We start from the raw sequence: 12,427 nt of genomic DNA on the forward strand, positions 1-12,427 counted from the left end.
GAGGTAAAAAAGGATTAAAGCTGTGGAAAAAAATCCTTGTTCTTCCTGTTACCAATAAACTATTTTCCTGTACAGTGTGGATGACTACAGGGAAGAAAAAATAATGTAGATTTTGTGACAAAACCATGATGCCAGACACAATATAAATGGGAAAAGGACAAAAGATCTCTGAAAGGGCTGCGTGTGTTCAGCAAGATCTTCCAAAGCAGCATTGTCTGGCCACATGATGCTTTACAACATTACTTTTCCACCACCAGTGTCAATTAGAGGAAATACCAGCAAATTGTTTCCTGCTGAGGAGCAATTTCAAGCCAGGGTAGTAGGAAATGAACTGACACCAGCAGCAAGTGAAAACTACCTCCCATGTCTGACACCATCCCCGGAACTTAGACAGTTATGCTAAGGTTTATACAACATAAAGCTGTTGCTGCAATACAGCACTAAAAAAGTTTTGTACTGTTTGGAGAATTGTCCTTAACAAATCAGTTAAAACTTTTCTTGTGCTCTGTATACTGCAAAATTTAGTAGACATCAAACAAATCATGGCAGGGGTCAAAGCATGTATGTGTAGGTATAACTGAATATTTTTGTTCCACTTTCCACCTCATTCTTCATACTGCCAGTTAGTATTTCTTAAGTCTGTAGCATGCTTTTGCCTTGTTTACTCTAAAATTTCAGGAAGGAGTTAATTTCAGAAATACTGGTGCATGTAAACCATGACTTCTGACGACAGTAACATTGTTTGATTATTTAGAATGTTTGTAATTATACTTAGAAATAAGGAAGGAGAAAACTGAGAGCTTTTTCTGAATCTATTGTGTACAGTATAGCTATGGACAAGAAGAGAAAGTTCTTAATTGATTTTACAAGTCAAGGTAATAATCTGTGCTCTGCAGGCAGGTCCTCACTCCTAAAGGGTAACAAAAAAAATAAATCCCTGATGTGCCATATTTAGAAAAAAACTAAGCAGTTGCCAAGAGACTTCCTTTTCCAGATTAAAAATGTAGTAACTTCAGCATCATTTATGTGTTTGCAGATAATTTAAGGTAACTATTAAGCTTCTGTAACTCAGCAGGGAGTTATGTTATGGCTGTTTCATGGAAATTGTTATTATGAAGCACTCAGCAACAACATTTTATTTGTGTCTGATACTCCTACAAATATTGCCATTCTCCTCCTAAACTAAGCAGCAACAAACAACCTTTGAAGAGCATGTCTTATTCAAGACAGCATACGGTTTAAGAACCACCTGTTCATTTTGTCATTTCCACAGCTTGCTCTGAAATCCACTGAAAGTAAGTATGCTGAAGAAAAAATACCTGAAATGTTATGTACCCATTTCAGACTCTTAGCACCTTAGACAGTAATCTTTCTTTTCTCTAACAGCCATCTAGACACCTTTGCTGCACTATCCTCTAGTCAAAAGCAGTATTTACCGCACTAATCCCAGGCCAACTGTATCATGAGAGGCAGTAGCCTTTCACTATCTAATGCTGAAAACTGTTAAAAAAAAAAAAAAAGGCAGTAAAAAGCCCTTTATAGTATTGGCTTGTTTGGATTCAGAAAACTGTTTTGGCCTGAAAATGCTTAACTATTTCCTTTTGTCCATTCCTAAATTACTCTATTGCTAAAACTTAAAACTCACATTTTAAGTACAACTGGTTAACACAACAGCACTTGAATGCCATTTGTGTATTGGTTATACTGCCCAATTAACTAAATCTCTTTGTTAGGGCAGTCTCACCCTGCCATCATGATCAAGCATCAGAGTAATAAGCAATAGGTCTTTGTGCAGGAAAAGTAACATAAACACCTGGCGTCCTGACAAAACATGCGAACCGTTTTGAGGGCTTTGAATGGCTGATTCCATTATCTAAATGGTAAGTCATATACACATGAATTAGGTGAAGAAGATGCTTAAAGCTTTGATGTCTTTCACTGAAATGTACAGATCATGGTTTTTTTCAGGCTAAGTCGATATCATCACTGTCCATAAGAGAAGTGCTAGATGATATTTCAGAAAGTATCATACCTGGTCCTATGCTTTGGTCTACACACTCTGAAAGCCTCAAGGCTCCTGGAAAAGACAAAGACTTGACACTGGCTGTAAATCCCAGTTAGAGATTTTTCTCTTATCTGCATCTCTGAACACCACCATGTAAGAAGGAGAGGGTGTTATGATAGATTGCTCTCTAGATTCCCTATACATAAGCCATAGCTTAAAAATTCATCTGCTTTCTTCTTCAGTTTGGTCCTCTATATTCAGATCCTGTCTCAGAGCTTCACTAGATCATTCATCTGTTCTTAACAAGTACATTAATAACATGAATACTCTGCAAGGAGATCAAAAACATTTCTTGCTGGCCCTTGTCACTTTCAGATATCTTCTTTCTTTGCAGCCTGATGGTATTATACATTTGTGTTACTTACAGGCAAAAAACGAAACAAAGTGCTGTTCGCTTTCCTGACATATACTAGAGAAGTGGCTTTTACTGCAGCATCTCTTGGGAGTAATGTAATAAAAAGCCCACTTTTGGGCTAACCTATTCAAATTGGCCCTCAGAGCCTTTAGATATATTCTTGACATTTGTATCTATATAGCCTTTCCATCCTTACCTTCTTAAAAAAAATGTAAAATAAAACTTGTTTAATTTAGCTGAAGGTAAGTTTAATGCTGCAAAATTATTGACTTGAGAATTTAAATTTAAAGCCTTTCATCAGAGAAGTACAAGCTTTTTAGCAAAATTCTGCCTGCGGGTGTAGCACGTGATAAATGGAGCAGAGTGTTCCAATCACTTTTTATGTGGATAATAACTCTCTGTGATCAATTTCCACTCATTTATCTTTGTCTCCCTAATATGTGCATCCTGACTACTCCTTTTCTTGCATCTTTTGCCTAGATTCTCCATCTTCTCTATGGCACTTGGTTTCAGCATTATTAAAATTTATGGACTATAGAAAATTATTTCAGACTACACCCTTTCCTCAGTTTGCCACAACAATGTGCATGAATATACATTCAAATGATTTATACTAAAAGGTTTCCTAAAATACCAGATTATGTTCCCCACTCAGAAACATTGTCTCCCATTAATTTTTAAGAGAGGTTTTTGCTGAAAGTATGACTATAATGTAACATTTGCTTTACTATAGTCAAATTTACAATATTAAAAAGAAAAGAATTCATTATGGTAACAAAGCTAAGGAGACAAGGAAGAAAGAGAACTCAGCAGGCATAGATTTACTAAACTCAAGTACCTGTAACATTCATTATTAATGATGGAGGAGAAACCTAAACATATATCTAAAATTATCATTAATAAAATTATTATAATTCCATAGAAAGTATAGGTCTTTACAAGCTTACTCATGCCTTAGCTGAAGTATGCTATATTACAAATATTTCTACACACGAGAGCTGGAGAATATTTTGCTTACCTTTACAGTTAGATAAATTAAAGAAATCGCAGGAACTTGTATCTTCTGTCATCCAAGGGCAGTAAACCATCTGGAGTAGGATACTTACATGAATCAGGGAATTAGGTATGGAACTAAGAATCTTGTTTTGTTCCACACTGTTCTGACACTGCCCTTCAAAGTGCAACCCATCCCACAACGGAATCATCAACTAATTTTATGAGGCTACACCCTTTTCCATTATCAAGCCATTAACCAAAAATACTCAGTAAAACTTGAAAACACATCTTCAGAATAGATTATCTCCTCATTTGGTACTACAACAATGCTATTTAAATTTTGTAATCACTTGTGCATTTGTCTTTTCCTGGCTACACTTAAATTGTACATTAACTTGTTTATAAGTGGGTTAATTTAAAAAAAAAAAAAAAAAAAAGTCTTACTTAAGCTGTATGCAGTCAAGTTTAAGCAGTTATTCACTTTGGACTCTTTCTTGGGGACTCTGAGCATGTGGCTCCTTACAAAGTTAATTTTGCAAAGTCACCAAAGTCCTGCCTGTGCACTAATTTGTGGTTTTGTAGCTATCTGTACATCTGCTAGGAGAAGAAAAAATCTGTCGTGAATGTCCATAAGTACCTCTGCAAAGCAAGAACTTGTACCTGCATTAACTAATAAAGCATTCACCCACTTGTCTTAGGCCAGGTATACAGAACTCAATTTACCATTTGGCTTCACATTTTGATATTCAGTCATGGTTTCCTGACATGAATTATTGATTAATGCACTAAGTCTCAGGATATACGTAAAGGGCTCTGCCAAAAAATGCAAGTAAGATTGCTAGAAGGTTACAGAAAAATCACTAAGAGAGCATGAGTTTAATGGAAAAACTCTAGTACAAGTGGAAAATAGGTTCGTTTTATAAACACAAAATTATTCTAATTTGTTATTTAAAAAATTAAGCATACAGTGAGATACAATAGTATCAATACATACAATAACATTCAGCAGAATATTCTATGTAGACTGAGATGTTCATTGTGAGTGCTATGTCCTTATTTCACAACAAGGGAAAGACAATGCAAAACAACCAGTTAGACACAAACCAAAGGCTGGGCTTTGCTTCAAAAATTAATTTACTTGAATTAATACTGGAATTACCCATGATACAGGAATTACTTGAAAGCAGACTTGAAATGTAACAAATTTATTAGGTGATCAAGTGTTCACTAACATATTTATTAGTTTTACTTCTTTATAGCTTTTAGAAAAGACTTCAAACTTGATAACATTGTTCAGACTTACTCCAGTTACTCTAGTTTTGTGCTAGCTTTTGAAATTCTCTTTCTCCATTTTCTTCTAAATATTTGTCATTTCTTCTAAAATCTGGTCAATTTTTAAGTAGTCTTTTTATCACCAAGTATACTGGATACTCAGTCTGATTGGATGTTCAGAGAATAAACTCAAATTTTGTTTCCTTTACTTAATGTTGAACTATATTAGCTTATTTTGTGAGCAGGATAGCTGATACATTTTATTTTTCATGGAGTAGAATGAACAATCTAGCCCAAAATACAATTTGTATTTGACAAAATTTGTTTGTTTCTTGATGTATGTATGTGTTTTCATTGGTTTGTTGCTTTTTTTTAACTCTCTATTGGACAGTCTGGCTGCCCAAACACAAATTTTTCAGTTGAATTGCAGCTAATTTTCAGTGACTCAAAAGTAGTATACTCTATGATAATGCTTAGTTCTCAGTCTTGTTGTTCTTGTTACTTGCTACTACAAAAGATGTTTTATGACAGATTAAGGGAAGCTTTTTCCTCTTCACATCCATTGAAGCTTTAAAGATTCACTTTTGAAACTGCAGCTGTCTCCTTGATCTTGAACACTTTGGCAGGTGCTTTCATACTTTTTATTAAGTCAACCTTAGGATTACCTTTCCCTTCAAAGTTTTGAAACTTTTAGAGAGAAAGAAGGCAGCCCACTTTTGAAATTTGCAATGGAAGACAGCAGGAGCAAAATCATTAAAAATATTTTCATTGGGAAGCTCAAAGGAAGGGATTATTCCAATTTCATAAGAATCAATGACATCAGGCAAATACTACATTCATTTAGAAAGATAGATGACGATGAGACATCAAAAGGTTATCTGAAGATAAAACCCTCCAACTCTTCAAAAGATATTTTTTAAAATGCAAACTTCTACAGCATGACGGCTGATCAAAATGGAAGACTCTCAGATTTTAAAAACATTTCCTAAATAATTGTAAAATGTGTAATTTATAATGCTGTACACACATGAACATACAATATTATTTACAATACATTTCACATTTTACAACAAGTAATTCTGTCATTTTATGTTAATGAAGTTATAAGTCCCTAACTGAAGTCCTATGTAGTAAATACAAGGAAGGAATACCAGAAATAATTAGATCAAATTATATGAGGCAGTTTTTTCCAAAGCACCTAGGTGATACAGGTGCTTGCATATTATTGCCATTTGGGCTGTATTCAAAATCACCTTCTAGCTGTAGAAGCCAATATTAGGAAGTGAACGTGTGACATCTGTATATAAAGGACAGCTACAATTTTCAAAGTGGAAGAAGGGGTATAGGACCATCTTCTTACTAGAAGTTAATGGAAGCCAAAATCTAACTCCCTTTGGCCCTTTATAAACCTAAAATTTAGGTGATATGAAACATTGTCAAAATTAATAGATTCAATAAATTATGCAGCCAGGAGGCCCTGTCACCATCACTCTTGATCACCACCTGCATAACACAAACCATAGGAAATTCCTGAACTAGTTCCTTCTGCAATTTCAATGGACATGGTTTAATTGAAGTATATCTTTTCCAGAACATATCCAAACAAACTGTTTTTAACAGTTTTCAGTTCATTAAGCATGTATGTGACTCTGTGGGACTTTTTCTCCTAGTTGATTTGCATCAAAATAATTTAGCTGCTGAAGTGCCAAAAATTTACATTTCTATTTCAGACTTTGCTCTCTATGCACATAATATATGTAATCAAGTCATTGTCACCTGAGACAGAAACTGCAAGTTTTATAGTTCTGTGATGAACTCACCTTTATTTTTCTAAAATACAGACTAAACCAAATTTTACTGTGATGTATGCGGCTCTTTCTAAAGTCAGGAAAATGCCATCTCTAAGTTCAGCAGGTGATACAGGCCTTGTAAGTAAGAGGTGTTAAGCAAGCAACCCAGACTGAAGTCTCAATAATAATGTAGTTTTTCCTCACCACTACATTTTATAAATCAGTGCTTAGGGGTATAACTTACCTTCTTTAGCAGGATGTGATGATCTGCAGTAGATGTAATGTCTATCAGATTAGAGAAGTGTCTTATGTTTCATTCTCTAAGATGTAGACCCATAATAAAATAAAATAATTTATTTCTGAGCTCTCAGTGTTCTGAAGCACACAACGTAATTTTTCACTCCAGTTGACTCCCCCCAAACTTTTTGCCCACTCAGTCTAAGTAGATTATGAACAATTATTTTAACGTGCAGATGATATGAATTTTCCTACCTGGTAGATAGTCCTTCCTGTTTATTACTCAACTGCCCATTGCATTTAATTTCTCCTCTTTGCATTCCTTATGGTCTTGATTAATAGTTCCTGGCATCTTGATTTTGTGCTGGGCATTTCCATTATAATTCAATGTTTTTCACCACTCATAACTGTCATAGATTTATTACACTGCATGAATCAGATGTCTTCTATATCTTTCTTCATTTTCTGTTCAGTCAGATATACATTCAAGGTGGGTGCCAATGGACTTTAAATAACTGTTCTCTTAAGCAAACTGAAAATCCTGCTTTTCCTTTTTCAGTTTTATTCCTTTACTGAAGCACATCTTATATTGGTTATGAAGACAATTATTTTGATACGTCCATTTTTCCCATTAATAACAAATTTAATAGTATAATACTGAATATCTTTGCTTTCAACATAGTCCACAACGAGAGTGAAACTAATGCCACTGCTCTATATGCCCAGTGCGCTAAGGAATAGATATGGTAGAGCTTTAATTAAAGCAAAATAAACCAAACCAAAACAAAAAAAAAACCAACCACGAAACTACCAAGGAATGAAAATCACCCTCCCAACTCCCCCAAAAAAACCCAAACACCTCTCCAACCTACATAAAAAATTATTTTGTTTAGTTTTAAATGTTTTTAGATCCACTGTAAATGACAGTATGATATAGGAATTTCTGACATAGTACACAAATTACCAGCAGTTTTTAGTCACACTCTTCCACTTTAACCCAGAAATGCTTAAAAGGTATAAGCCTGAGCAGGAAAGAGCAAGTGAGCAAAAGGGTGAACAACCAAAAGAACAAGTGAGTGAAAGAAAGATAGAGAAACTGAGATTAGCTTCAGGCAATGGTCAAAGGCTTCTTCAGATGTGGGCCTGAGCTTCCAGCTTCCCTCAAAAAATCTAGAAGAAAAATCTGGTTCTAAACAGCCCTCAGCTTTCAGAGTCCAAAGAACCCAGGAGCTTTGTTAACAGTTCTCTTGCGTTCCCCAGTCCTGAACTTTTAAGGACTATATCTTTCTCACTATTGTTAATTCTTCAAGTCAAAATGAATCTGAAGTGTGTGATCCATACATGCCACTCTAAATCTGGCAATCCAGATTTCTATTTGCTTCCAACCTTCTTAGGATTTATATTGCAATCAATTCCAGAGCAATGAGGAATTTAAGCTATAAAATAGAAAGCTGCAATAAGAGCAGCCATCTTGAACCAGTGTATCATTATGGCATAAATGAAGGTGCTTGAGAGATTTCTGTCTTTTTTTTTTTTTTTTTTAAGAGCAGGATAGCTAGCTTTAATGCAATAATATTCCAATTTTTAAATGAAAAAGTGAAACTAATTGAATTTCAGGGTAAGCACTCAATTTCTCGGTATTGGTGATACTTTTCATTTTTGTTCAATCACACATCAGCTGACCCAAACTACTGCAAAATTTCACAGGAATGACAGTTGTCCTTTTATCCCTGCATTTTGTTCTATGGGCTTGGTGGACTGTAAATCCCAAGAAGTATCAAAATATCCTCCTGGTTAGGGTGCTATAATGTAATGTTAAAGTATAACATTTGGAAATAAAGAAATATGATGAGGTAGAAATATTTTGCAAAGCATTAGGGCCATCTCAATCAGTTCTGCTCTCTGAAATCTGGAAGATAAATACTTCAGCAATTACTGTGATGTTAAAAAATGCACAACAAAAAAAGGATGTACAGAATCATTTGCTCCATTCACTGTAAAATACACCACAAATAAAGATGAGATTCACAGAGATTCCTATCTTAATCATCATAAATATTTTCTGCATCTAAATTAGCCTGCAGGCACATATATATTTACGTATGTTTGTTCTGAACATTGCTAAAGAGTATTTTAAACATCATACTAACTATAATACTCGTGGTTCTCAAAGATTCCTTAAATAACTGTGTGTATACACTATATATATTAGTTAAGGAATCATTGAGACTCCTTATCTCATATATCAGTTCTCATAAGAAAATTCAAAAGGTGCCTTTCCTCCAGAAAAAAAGCCGACAGTGTAATGTCAAATTATATTTTTCTGCTTCCCAGCTTTTCAGTTGTAGAGCTGTGTAAAACAATGTTGAAAAAATACTTCTATTCTTGGGAGGGTAATCAGACTGCTAGACTTCCCACCAAGTGAAAGGAATAGGACTGTATTTAGTGATTATCTACTCTTGAAGGGGCCTAAGTCACCTTGTACAAGCACCACACAAGCATAGTTTTACAAATGGATGAAAAACTAAAGCTAGACATTCATTAAACCTGATTCCATCAAAGCTAGGAAATAGAGCATGACTTTTTGCTGGCTTTTGTTTTTGCAATGAAGAAACCTATTTAGGTATCTAATGGATTCCTTGTTGCTTGAACTCTTAAATTCAGAACAGTGCATCTTGCTCATAAATATCCTATTGCTGCAGCAAAAATTCAAAGCTTAAAACTAGCTAGTAAAGTTACGAATGCTGTAGGAGGCAAGGGCAGATGATCTCTTCAGGCTGAATACCTCTATCCAAAGCTAAAGGCACATAATTAGCCTGGCCAACTCAGTACAAAAGGAACAGGGGAGGAGCAGGTGTTATATTGCTCTCTTCATGGAAAATGCTAACATACAAATGCATAAAAAAAAATATGTATTTCCCTCGCAAAGTTTAAATGAATCTTTGTCATAAAATGAAATATTACTATTAAAAAAAGTTTCCTGATGTATTAATGTGGCTGTATTCTTCATGCTCCTTTTCTCCTTTATTGGTATCTATCACTGCTCAGACTCTACTTTTTTTCCTGTACAGACATCCTTTCCTGGACCAGAGCAGCGATGCAGTACAAGAGGTGTTACCTGGGACCTCCTTCACCAACCGAGAGTCATAACATTTCCACTGCATCTTTACTTTTCTGCCACAGGTTTTCCTCTAAATCATGTTGGTTTTATTAATTTTATTTCGTTTGTTCTTAATATTATTTTACAACAGTATTTGGATTGTTCTTTCTTCTCAGAAGCCCTAGAGGAAAGAGAATGATAAAGCCTAATTTTATTGCAATTCTTGCAGATTAAAAAAAAAAAAAGAAGAAATGTTTGCTTAGCTACATCAGAGATGAGAAGTCTTTTCTCCAATGTCTAGCAACTATAATCCAATTAAATATCTTGAGAAAGTTTGATTAGTCTGAAATTTAATTCTTTGACAACAAAAATCTTTACTGGAACATTTTTATGTTATGACAGGTAGCTGCAATGAGAGAATCAAGAAATGAATTGGTGCAGGTGAGTTGCTTCTGAAAAGCAAAGAAATTTGGCCAAAATTTTCACCAACTCCTAATGCTTCTCAGGATTAAAAGTAGACTTGGATACTTCCTCTCCCAGTGTGACAGTAGAGCTGGGACAGGCATCCTACATGTACCTCACTTCCCTTTTGCTGATCTGCAATTCGGTTCAAAGAGCGTTGCCAATATTCATACTCATATACTCTTATTTCTTTCCTTCTTGATAAAACCCTACTTAACAGCCCTTTCCCTGCTGTTCTATGCACTTCTGAAGGTCCTTTTGCCACTTGCTCCTCTGTTAAACTCTCTATTCAGTTGCGAACTTAAATTTCTGGTATACTTTTGCGCACAGCACAGAATGTCCTCAGTGACCTTTCATTTTCCTGACAACTATAACAGACCACAAAAAAATCAACAAGAAGCAAAGAGCAGTGGAGAAGCTAACTTTCTTAATGTAAACACAAATAAGAATTCAGACCAGAAAAACCCAAGGAAAAATGTTGGCATTCTCTTTTCAGGGCGGCTGGATATTTGAGGAACCAGCAATCTCATGTTTGCTTCAGGATTAAAAAAAAAAAAGGAAATAATCAAGGTTTCAAGCACACACCCTCCAAAATTACGTAAAAACATGCTGAGCCAGCCTACTAGCAAAGACATGGCCTGTACACGCTGTTCCCATAACATTTTGTACGTTCTCGCCTCACGTGACACAGCAACAAAGTCGAAGTCCTGCAATGTCTAACCTTGCTGTAGCCACTGGATCTGAGCCGGGACTGCCACCTCCTCCATCCGCCCCCAAGAGCCTGGCACCTGCCCTCTCTGTTCCTCCAGCACCCCACACGCACTCCTTTGTCAGCTTAGGCAGAAAGCTCCTGAGAAGCCTGCTCGACGTTCAAAGCCCGAGAGCAAAGCAGCCCACCCTACTTGCACATGAGCGACCACAGCCGCTGTAAGCCAAGCTCTGCCACAGGGACCTCACCACCCTGGAGTCCAGGCAGTGGCAAATTGATTGAGATCACAGGTGGTCTATATCTATGGGCTTCTTTTATTAGCTCTACTAAATTAACTACTCCTTTCTTGATGGCTCACTTCTGTAGATGTAGGATGTTAACAGTAAAAGCCACACCTTTCTCTGGCCAGTGCCATTTTCCTAGCTTTCTTTTGCATGAGGAAAAAACCAAACCAAACCACTCTAATTACACAGGCTCCACATTGTTTCCATTAGGAATACGAAAAACACCTGCAGAACGTTCTCTCCTTGCTCCCCTCTTTCCTCCAGAGGTTTCCTTTTATCACTCCCAAAGCTGTCAAGCTTCTTAGGAAACAATCGGGCTTGACAGTTCTGGGGTTAAGAATAATATGTTGTCGTCTTACGTCCCAGCAGACATGCACTGAGCAATTTATCACAGTCCAAACAGCAGGGTTGTACTATCTCATATTAAATGCAAGAGCCTTATCTAAAAATGTGATCCCATGTGTGGTTAGTGAATTTGGTTTGAAATACCATGTATTTATTCAGATCTTTGTTTCAGTGTTAATCCTCCATCTGACAGCACCTCGGATCTCTTTGCTAAACATTGCTATACAAATGCCACTTTATGCTAATTAAAATGAAAGATTTCAGCTATTGTTTATTTATTAATTCAACCAAGATGCTTGTAAATAAGACAGCACCAGGGCAGGGGGGGTGGAGAAAGAAAAAAAAAAAGCTTGCATTAGACTTGCAAATTATGTCTGTAGGGTGTCAACTTTGGTCCGTGGAAATTAATGGTTTGTAACAGAGCTAGTTATTTCCTCTTAGATTACATCATTTATTATAGACCAATTATAAACAAACAGTAACTCTGATACAATTACAAGTATAATAAATACACCAAAATATAACATACTTTTGTGGATCACAAAAAACATAAAAGCATAGCTGGTGGAAAGGATTATCTAAAATTTCACTAGCTTGGGTAGTATCATAGTATCATTGTAGTAACGTGGCTGCTATTACTGGGATATGTAAAGTAGTTAACGATATATTGTCTTTATTGTGTGTAGATCCTAAGGGATTTTTCCTGTCTCTTGCTCTTCATTTCCACCATCTTCTCTTTTTGTATACATATATGTGACGTGTGTATATATATACACTAACATACACACTCCAGGTCTGAAGTATTTGTCTCT

At 35.7% G+C, this 12,427-nt stretch overlaps 1 long non-coding RNA gene across 2 annotated transcripts in view; it reads left to right on the top strand.

Annotated features, from left to right (window-relative positions):
* The window catches only part of LOC115340694, a 41,240-nt gene that overhangs the window by 13,847 nt on the left and 14,966 nt on the right, over nt 1–12,427 (top strand). Inside the window, exons 3-5 of one of the 2 annotated variants that reach the window (XR_003923137.1) lie at nt 9,787–9,915; nt 10,218–10,256; nt 10,774–10,820. This is a non-coding gene — a long non-coding RNA (uncharacterized LOC115340694). Of the gene's footprint in view, nt 1–9,786; nt 9,916–10,217; nt 10,257–10,773; nt 10,821–12,427 lie in introns of those variants that run through there. The other variant, XR_003923138.1, reaches the window with a different exon arrangement.

Source organism: Aquila chrysaetos, chromosome 4, assembly GCF_900496995.4.
Source record: "Aquila chrysaetos chrysaetos chromosome 4, bAquChr1.4, whole genome shotgun sequence".
NCBI classification, from domain to species: domain Eukaryota; kingdom Metazoa; phylum Chordata; class Aves; order Accipitriformes; family Accipitridae; genus Aquila; species Aquila chrysaetos.